The following is a 9,395-nucleotide window of genomic DNA, read 5'->3' on the forward strand; positions in this document are numbered from 1 at the left end:
AACCCATTCTGGGATTCATGTCAGCTTTCCTGCACAGCAATCAATACTAAGTTTTAACAAAGGAAAAGAGACAATCTCCGTTGTTAGTAGATTTCGCCTGTACATGTACAAATAAGATTAGAAGCAGCATGTAGAGTGAGCTGTGAGTACATGACATTTTCCCAATACCAGTTTTTCATTATATTAAAGTGTGCATGAAACCCCTGCCACCCTTGGTCTTCTTGGTCTCTCCCATATGTCACTGAGGATTCAGCTTTGGTTCATCTTCAGCTCTCTGACACAAAGCAAGGACTCCTCTGCACCTGCTGTCCTCACCACCCAAAAGATTAATATATTCCAAAAGAATACAGCTTTCTGGGAACAAAATAACTTCCTTTTTAATATAAATATTTTAAATTAGCATGAATTTACAGACATAACTCTAATTTTTCAAAATCAAGGAACAAGACACACTACAACTTGCTTAAGACAGGAATTTAAAAGTCAGTAAAAATAGATGTCCATAAAATAAAACATCATGTGATGCACTCAAAAAAAAATCTCTTTCCTCTCTATTTTTTTCCTCTGTAATTTTTCCTCTCTATTTTTGTTTTATGAAGATAGTTCATGTTACCAAGTATTTATGTTATTTGGGGGGGAAAGTATTTATTGAAGGTATTCACATGTCTTGAATTTTCAGAAGACAAAATGGCTGTCGGCATACTCAAGATAGATTTATTCCCCTTCACATTTCCAAAAAAAAAAAGTGGAAAGTACAGTAAAGTTGTTTCACTTTTCAAATAACAGCTGAGTTAAAATATCGACAATGGTCATAGCATAATTCATGAGGCCAGTATTCACATTACAGTTATTATCAGAATGCCTAGCTTACAGTTCAAAACCTTTACTATCTATATTACATTATCATGGGTTAGGAGCATAATGTCAGCTCTCTGAACTTTCCATTGCATTGCTTTTGTTGGTTTTCATAAGGCTAACCCTTAGAGGTAGGGATACTTACATCTTGAATTATAAGGATTTATGCTCTTTCCTCAGTGCCTGAGATTTATATTCATCAATGTTAGAAGATGTTAGACATATAAATCTCTATGGATCAAGATAAGAACATACACCCAAAGGGGATTCTAATGTACTCTTTATATTTACTATTAATGTCCCTGTTACCATGGCTGTGTAATTTGAGTTCATATGCATACGTATTAGAAAGGTAAAATATTAGATGTCACATTTCTTTCATTGCTCTTGAAACGAGATAAAAGAAAAAAATTAAATATGAAATCTGTACTAGGCAAATGTTTCCATATTTGCCTTTTTATCTGTGTGCTAGCTTTTAATTATAGACACCATTGAATCATATTCAGGGCAAGAGTTGCACTTCTCCCTTCACAGACTTACCCGACAGAGAGAATAATGGAGCAATACAAGTAACAATTCTGAGTTCATTATTCAGGGAACAATGTTGCTGAACCTAAAACTTGCCCAGTAGTTTTCCAGCTAGGAGCAGCATGATTTTCTTATTTGAAAAAATGTAAAGCAATTGCCGAACAATTTCTTGGGTTCTAATTCTGTAGGAGGGACTTTAAAAATCCACAATATCTTTTATTTTACTGCATTATTTTTCATACTAGCAAAATATAATTCCATTTTCAAGCTGAAACAGTAGTCACTTTTTTCCCTTATATTCTTTGTAAACTTCCAGTTTTATAATAACAGTTTTAAGACATGATTGTCTCCCACAGAGCATAAAGTGACTTTAGTGGACATCATCACACACTTTTATGAACAACTTACATATCCTTGTGTTTTCAGTTATACAAAATAATTTGAACTACCCATTCTTTATTCATAGGATTGCTAGATGAAATACAGTACTTCTGGATAAATGAATTTCAGATAAACAAAGAATACTTTTTAGTATGAGTATGTTTCATTCAATATTTGGGCCATATGTACACTGAAAATATAAATATTCGTTTATACAAAACTCAAGTTTAACTGAGTGTTTTGTGTTTTTATTTGCTAAACCTGGTATCCTTATTCGCTCACCTATAATTCTTGACATGAAGCAAGGTTCTGGGGTGTTATCCTATAGTTTAGTTTGATTTAGTTTGATTTTGTAAATTTCTATTGCGGTGGTATTCAATGCAAGCTTAATAATGTCATGCAAAATAAAAAAAAAACCTAAAAGGACAAACCTGTTTAAATTATCAGAATTTTTTGGTTATCTGAAACAAGGGCAGTTTTAAAAATAATGTCACTTTTCTACTTGAAAAGGACAGTACCATGTGGGAGAATGAAGAGCTCAGGGGACGGATAATGAGATACAGGCCTTTCATTGGCTTGAATATAGCCCTAGGTGGTAGTGACTGAAAGTTTTTGCCATCTGGTACCTGATCAGTAGCTGATGTGAAGCTGTTGATTTCACTTTTAAAAAATCAAGGCAAATAGCAAGTATTCAAGAAGGGTAATTGTACTGTGCACCATATCTCCATAACCTTGACCGAATCATTTTCAATTCTCCCTCAAATTTCTCCATCTCTGCAAAAGAAAATATACTAGTCATCTGTCTATCCGTCCTTGAATTAAACTATCATCTGGTATTATAAAACAATTTAAAGATAAAACATACTTTAAGTAGTAATTTTTTTCCAAATAGCTACAGTTTTCTAATTTGTAGTAATTAGGAAGAGCCTATATGAATATTTTAAAAGAAGTAACAGTTAAGATTGTTCAAGAGCCTATAGTACCATCAAAGCTGAATGATAGAAATGATTCAACTAGTTATTTAGAATGGCTCTTAGGGAAGCTACTATAGGAGAAATATGGAAGTATTTATTTCAGTAGGGTCCAAGACCCCTACCTTCCTATCGCTTTCCAGTTCCCTCCCCTTTTCCTTTGTCTTGAGAGCCCTGCATTTCAGTTACAGTGAAAAGGGGAGCACGGGGTTTATGGAAGAAAACTGAATTTAAGATCCAGACCTGCTATTACATATTGGACAACCTTGAGAAAGTAACTTCAACTTTCCAAATCTCTAAAATAAATATTATGATTCTTGAATCTGTATTTGACAAGAATAACTTTTTTTCATACAAACAACAAGGAATGGCCATCCAATGCTTATCTTTTGAAAAGGTTGATTCAGTAATGTATGACAAAAGCCTTAAGTTTCGTTTCCCACCTTTCTCTTAGGAAAGAGAAAATGCAAAGGAAGGAAAAGATACAGGGTTATGAAGAAACTGGTCTGTTTGAGGAGCTATGAGCAGTTCAGAATAGATAGGATTTGAAGTATGAAGTGCAGTCAGAAATTAAACTGGAGAATGTCATAGACCAGCTCAAGAAGAGCATTGTATAACATACTGAGGATTTTATACTCTATTTTGTAGACAATGAGAGAGCTTTTAAGCAAAGGAGTAACTTGTTCAAATTTGTATCTTAGGGATTGTCCAAATTGAGGCAGCTAGGTTAGAATAGATCAAGAATAGAAGAAAAGGTAACTTGGAAAGTTATGACAATAAACCCATCCAAGATAGATGAAATATTGACTTAAGGAATAAAGAAGAAAAGTGGGGTGTGCTGGGTATGAGAGCTATTAATGAGATAGACTCTGCTGGACAGTGATAAGTTAGAGGTAGGAAGTAAGAGAGGGATGTCCCCTAGGTTTGGACCTTGGGTTACATGTGGACAATAAGTTATTAACAGAGTTTGGGAGTTCAGAAACAGGCATAGGTTTGTTGAGGAAAGGCAATGTGTTTAGTTTTCAGTCTGTTGAGTGGGTTTGCAGGTCTACCAATGTGAGTTACCTAGTAGTCAGCACTTCTTAAGGTATATGGAGTTTAAAGGTGGAGACTGGGTGGCAGATGTGGCTTTGGGAGTTAAACTAGTCAATGTTCTTCAGTTAGGATAATTAGAAGGAGATCTATTAAAGTGTCATGGAACACATACAGAACTAATGTAAAGCCTATAGTATAATCTTTCCAGGGCAACACCCTCAGTGACACCAAAAACCTGGCCCACCAGCCGAGTTACTTCATCTGCTAAGATCAAGAAACAGTAGAATCGGAAAGCTGCTAGCACATCTGCCAGAATCAAAACTGTGCCAAACATGATAAAATTCATCCTTTCAGAATAGATCCCTTTGCCCTGACTCTGGACATGCATGAAATGAGGGACCAAATACCAGGGCCTCTGCTGGGAAAATCAAAGGCACAGCAACTTTGCTTGGCAGACGATCGATGCGAACTCTACCTCACACCTGCCTTGCAACTCTCACGTGGTGCATTGGCATCAAAGAAGCTAGAAAAAATATCCAGAGATTCAAAGGTGTTGGGGAAATATAGTTGTTAGCTTTCCAGTCTCTAAATAGAGCCTCAAGTAGGGGACTGGAATGGTGTTCAGTGCATCAATCTGCCACGTTTTCCAAAGTAAGAATGAAGATAAAAAAGATGTTTAAAGAAATCACGGTAGATAGCAATAAAAGAGAACATATGGCATTAGAAGAGAAGCAAGTGAGCAGTGAGGAGAGTCATGGCCAAGAAAAGAAACCAAGAGAATATCAAGAGAAACCAAGAGAATTTAGATACTGATATCTAAAGAATACACAGAGAGGGAGGAGGTAAAAAGTTGGAAGGAAAAAACAGCAGCAGTTGGCATTTTGAGTATCAAAGGAAGATACATTTTTATAACAGGAATTTTCAAGTTGTATGACCCATAGAGGTCATTATATTTGTCAACTGGCATGTCATTCATGACCTTTGCTAGAAGACAGGTGAGAGCAGGAACCGATGGCAAGGGATTAAAGTGTGAATTGGAGACAATGATGTAGAGACAGCTTGATTGGGGGGTGGGGGTGGGATATAGCAATAAGTAGAGGGGAGAAGATAAAAGAAGAGACAAGGATTTTCATGAGTGAAGAAAGACCTGAGCATATGTTTTTCTGCCTGTGTGAGGTAAGCATCTAAGAGGAAAAACTGAGAATATAAGGTAATGATGGATTCAATGAAGAAGTCAGGTCCAATAAACAGGGAATGAACAAGAGTACAGAAAGGGAGTCACTTTTTCCTCAGAATCTAGAAGAAAAATGGTTTGAATGAGTGCAGATTTACCAGGGTTTGGGAATACCAGTGGGAAATGGAGGGATTTATCATGACATATTCAATGCTTACTGTTGGGGGATGAGGCATTGATATAGATGACGAGCAGGGTAATCATACCTTGGAGTACTCCTGAGTGAGATGGAGAGGAGCCTTAGGAACATGTAAAAATTTGAGAGGTAGTATAACTGCCCAGAAAACTCAGTTGAGGCAGGGACCGTAGAGTTCTGCTTGCCCAGTCGTCATAATTACTCCTCCATGTTGTGGGTGCCATGTATGTAGATGGTTGAACTGACTTAAAGTTGAGTTAGCAGGAGCTAAGCCCCATTTTATTGGATTTTACAGAAGTACATTTGTTAGGGTGTCATGTTGGCTAATGTAAATGAAATGACAAACTAAAAAGGTAAAAGTTTATTTTTCTCTCTGATACAGATGGTATGGCAGTTCTCTTCTACAAATATGCCAAGGGACCAGCTGCCTTCTGTCTTGTTGCTCTATAATCTTTAAAATACGGTTTCTAACTCATGGTGCAGTACGGTTGAACCTGCTCTCACCATGATGACCTCATTCTAATTAGCAGGGAGAGAATAGAGGGAAGGCCAGAACATAACCATATGGTTATACCTAACACCAAAAGCTGGAAAATCTAGTCTTTATCTGGGTAGCTCAACTAAAATTATATGACTAAAAAAAAAAAAAAAAAAAAGAGCAAATTGTTTGTATAGGAGGATACTATTCTGAAAGCATTTTTGAGGAATAGTAGGCTAGAATGAAGTATTGACTATTTTTCTTTTTTTCATTGTAAGTCCTATGATTTTATAGAACTTATGTAAGCATCAATCCCTTTTAAATTTCTGGAAGGGTGAGTTAGCATCTGCAGAATAACATAAAAAAACAATGAAAGAAAACTCAAATTTCTGCCACACGAGATTGGGCCAGGCACTTAATCTCTTATTATTTATTTTTACCTCTTGTTTGTTAAATTACAATCAATGTAAGCCAAAAATATGAAAAAAATATTTCCAACTTCATGGTAAATGATTGCTACCATTCCTCAATCCTCCCTCCCCACCAAGGGGGTGTGAGGAGAGAAATTGAGAGATTGAGATCAAGATGAAAGAGAAAGAAGAAAGAGGGAGGGAGGAGGGAAGAAGAGAAAGAGAAAGAGATTGGGGCCTCACTTGCAGTTATTACTTTATTTGTGTTCTGTTTGGGTGGAGAAGGAGGATTCTTCTGCTTTTAATTGATCCATATCCCAGAGCTGTCCCCATTCCCTTAAGATGTCCAGTACCTAATAGTTCTTACAGTTAGGAAGCTGTTCCTGATAATCAGGCTACATTTGTTTTATTTCTGGTATTACCTTCACCCTCAACTAAATGGTTCTGCTGCAACATCAGTGTCAGGTAGACAACCTAGCCTGTTTTCGTGTTCCTTATCCCTTGTCTCTTACAAAGTTCTCTACAAATCCATCATCTATTTTTCTGATCAGCTTTAGCTGCACATCTCTAGACTCATTCATTTGTATCTTTTGGATCCTAGTCAACTGAATGGAGTTTTTCTTATTAGTATCACAAGAAGAAGTGTTACCTTTCCTTCCGATGGCATTGTTTGAGTTACTCCATGGAAGTTTTTAGTTCTGTTTATGGTAACAAAATGAGCATTGATATCTACATAAGTGATATTAGATTTGATTCATCTTTATCATTTTTTTCTTGTTGTTATCTGACAGAGTGTATCTATACCAGATAAACATATATTCTTTATTATTCAGTTTTGATTTTACTCCACGGTTTCACTTATCCACATTGTGGTCAGTGACAACTTAATAGAGCAAATCATTCATTTTTTTCCTTTTTTTCCCTTTTCATGCTCATCAGGAAAAAATACTGCCTCTCTTCCCAATCTAACACCCATGGTGTCAGGGCATCTGCCTGCTTGCCTGCCTACCTGATCACACATTAAATTATGCTTTGCCATGTCTAGGTTTGAAATAAACTTTCTGACACTTATCCTGATAGCATGACCCAATACCCACTTAGATAATAGTTTTTACCTAATTGAAAAAAAGAACTAGATGTTTAAAATATCAGAATCCTAAAAAGAATTGTAATTCAACCAGAACGTACCAATGTGCATATAATTTAAAACATCACTGAAGAAACTTGGTACCCAGGAGAACCTCTCACTTAAGGGGAGTTTCAAAGCCAGAGAAGTCAGTATATGTCACATCATTTCTCTTTAGACATGAACTCTTGACAAACCTTCTTTGCTCAATCTCTATAAGGCATGCACAAAGTGATGATGAAATTAGTAGTAGCTGTATTGGTAGCTAATACATGTAGTATTTCTATGTGTCAGTCACTTCACACATTTTCACAACATTAGACATTGTTAATATGAGGAAACGGAGGCACAGAGAGATTTTAAGCAACATAACCAAGAAGAGTAACTAGTAACTACTAGTGGAGCCATAAATCAAACATACAGTCTGACTCCAGAGTTGTACCCTTAACCACTGTGCCATAGATGCCTAAAAACAAATATTTTAACATATTAATCCTCTTTCCTTTGTGATTAGTGGGTTGTTAAGGAAAATGTAGTCAAATAGATGATAATAGAGCAGTTTGAGATGAACGTCCGTGCTATGCAGATGGCAAGGAAGACAGATAGTAGTGCAGGGCTAAGTCACAATGAAAAACACTGAGCCCTCATCTTACAAATATTAAACGCCATCAGTCTCACAACAATTCATTGATCATTTTTCAGCATTTTTATATAAATGCTGTATTTTTAAAATTATTTTCAATATATACATTTTATAGTGATAATAATAATTTTTTTTCTATTTATGGTGTTTTGTTAGGTCAATTATATATCTTAGTTTCTGTTGCTTGCAACACCTCCCAGTTTAGCACAGGCTGTAAAGTTCTTCAATGTGCTATTCTCAGATTCTTCCTGAATCATTAATAAATGATAAATGTTAAAAATGATCAGCCCTAACAACACATTCTGTTGCACTCCCCTAAACACCTCCTACACTTTTGCTTCAATTGCCACTTTATTCTTATGCTTTATTTATGGCCTTGGAGATAGTTTTGAATCCATATGACTATTTTCACATCTACTCTGAATTTGAATCAATTTAGCAAATAACACTTTTAAAGTGTTGCATCAATTTTTTTTCCTATAATCAAAACATTAAATGCCCTTTGCATTTACATTAGCCTGTATTTGTTGGTATATCTTTTTTTTTTTAAGATTTTTATTTATTTATTTTGACAGAGAGAGACAGCCAGCGAGAGAGGGAACACAAGCAGGGGGAGTGGGACAGGAAGAAGCAGGCTCCTAACGGAGGAGCCTGATGTGGGGCTCGATCCCAGAATGCTGGGATCACGCCCTGAGCTGAAGGCAGACGCTTAATGACTGCGCCACCCAGGCGCCCTGACCACCACACGTTTTAACCCCCGAGGGGGTGCACCGTTCCTGGAGGTACTGCAATACCAGGTCGATGTGTGGAGCGGACGGAGCAAGCTCCTATTCCATCTCCTAACTCCAAAAATCCATTTAATATATTGTCCTCGGATAGAGGACGTATCAGGTATTAAACTGTTAAGAACAGATACTACACTTGATCTTAGCCAAAAGGCCGAGAAGCGATGTTGGTATATCTTTTAAATTGGAAGAGGAAGACGTGAAAGTATGTTTAGTTACTTATTAATAATATTTACTGAATTTCTACTATTTTTGTTGAAGCATAGAGCTAGGGGCTAGTGAGAACAATATCCTTATGATAGGATGAAAAGTATTGTGTATTTTATACTCACGTTCAACTAGTAGAGCAGTTTGTTTCCCAAAATGGTGACCACTGCAGACTTAAAATTGGTCATGAAAGGGGACAGGGAATAAATAGCTTAAATACCAGCACCTAAAAGTCCAAAGGGGGAAAAGCAACCTTTCACAAGTATTTGATACTTAAAATACTAACTATGTAAATAAGAGTGTATGGGGCGCCTGGGTAGCTCAGTTGGTTAAGCGTCTGCCTTCGGCTCAGGTTGGGATCCCGGGATCCTGGGACTGAGCCCCATGTCGGGCTGCCCGCTCAGCGGCAAGCCTGCTTCTCCCTCTCTCTCTCTGCCGCCACTCCCCCTGTTTGTGCTCTCTCTCTCTGTCAAATAAATAAAAATCTTTTAAATAAATAAATAAATAAATAAGAGTGGAAAGGCAAAAATATATGGTTTATATGTGATCAAAGTGAACATGATGATAAAAAAATGCTGTTGTAATTCCAGGCACCTTGAACACCAA

The 9,395-nt window shown here is 36.6% G+C and overlaps 1 non-coding gene across 1 annotated transcript; it reads right to left on the bottom strand.

Annotated features, from left to right (window-relative positions):
• Window positions 1-8,557: 8,557 nt before the first annotated feature.
• On the bottom strand, window positions 8,558-8,748 carry LOC113255427 (U2 spliceosomal RNA). The gene has a single exon (XR_003316300.1). It is a non-coding gene; the product is annotated as a U2 spliceosomal RNA (small nuclear RNA).
• Between the last annotated feature and the right edge of the window lie 647 nt (window positions 8,749-9,395).

The sequence above is a fragment of the Ursus arctos genome, unplaced genomic scaffold, assembly GCF_023065955.2.
Source record: "Ursus arctos isolate Adak ecotype North America unplaced genomic scaffold, UrsArc2.0 scaffold_5, whole genome shotgun sequence".
Classification (NCBI taxonomy): domain Eukaryota; kingdom Metazoa; phylum Chordata; class Mammalia; order Carnivora; family Ursidae; genus Ursus; species Ursus arctos.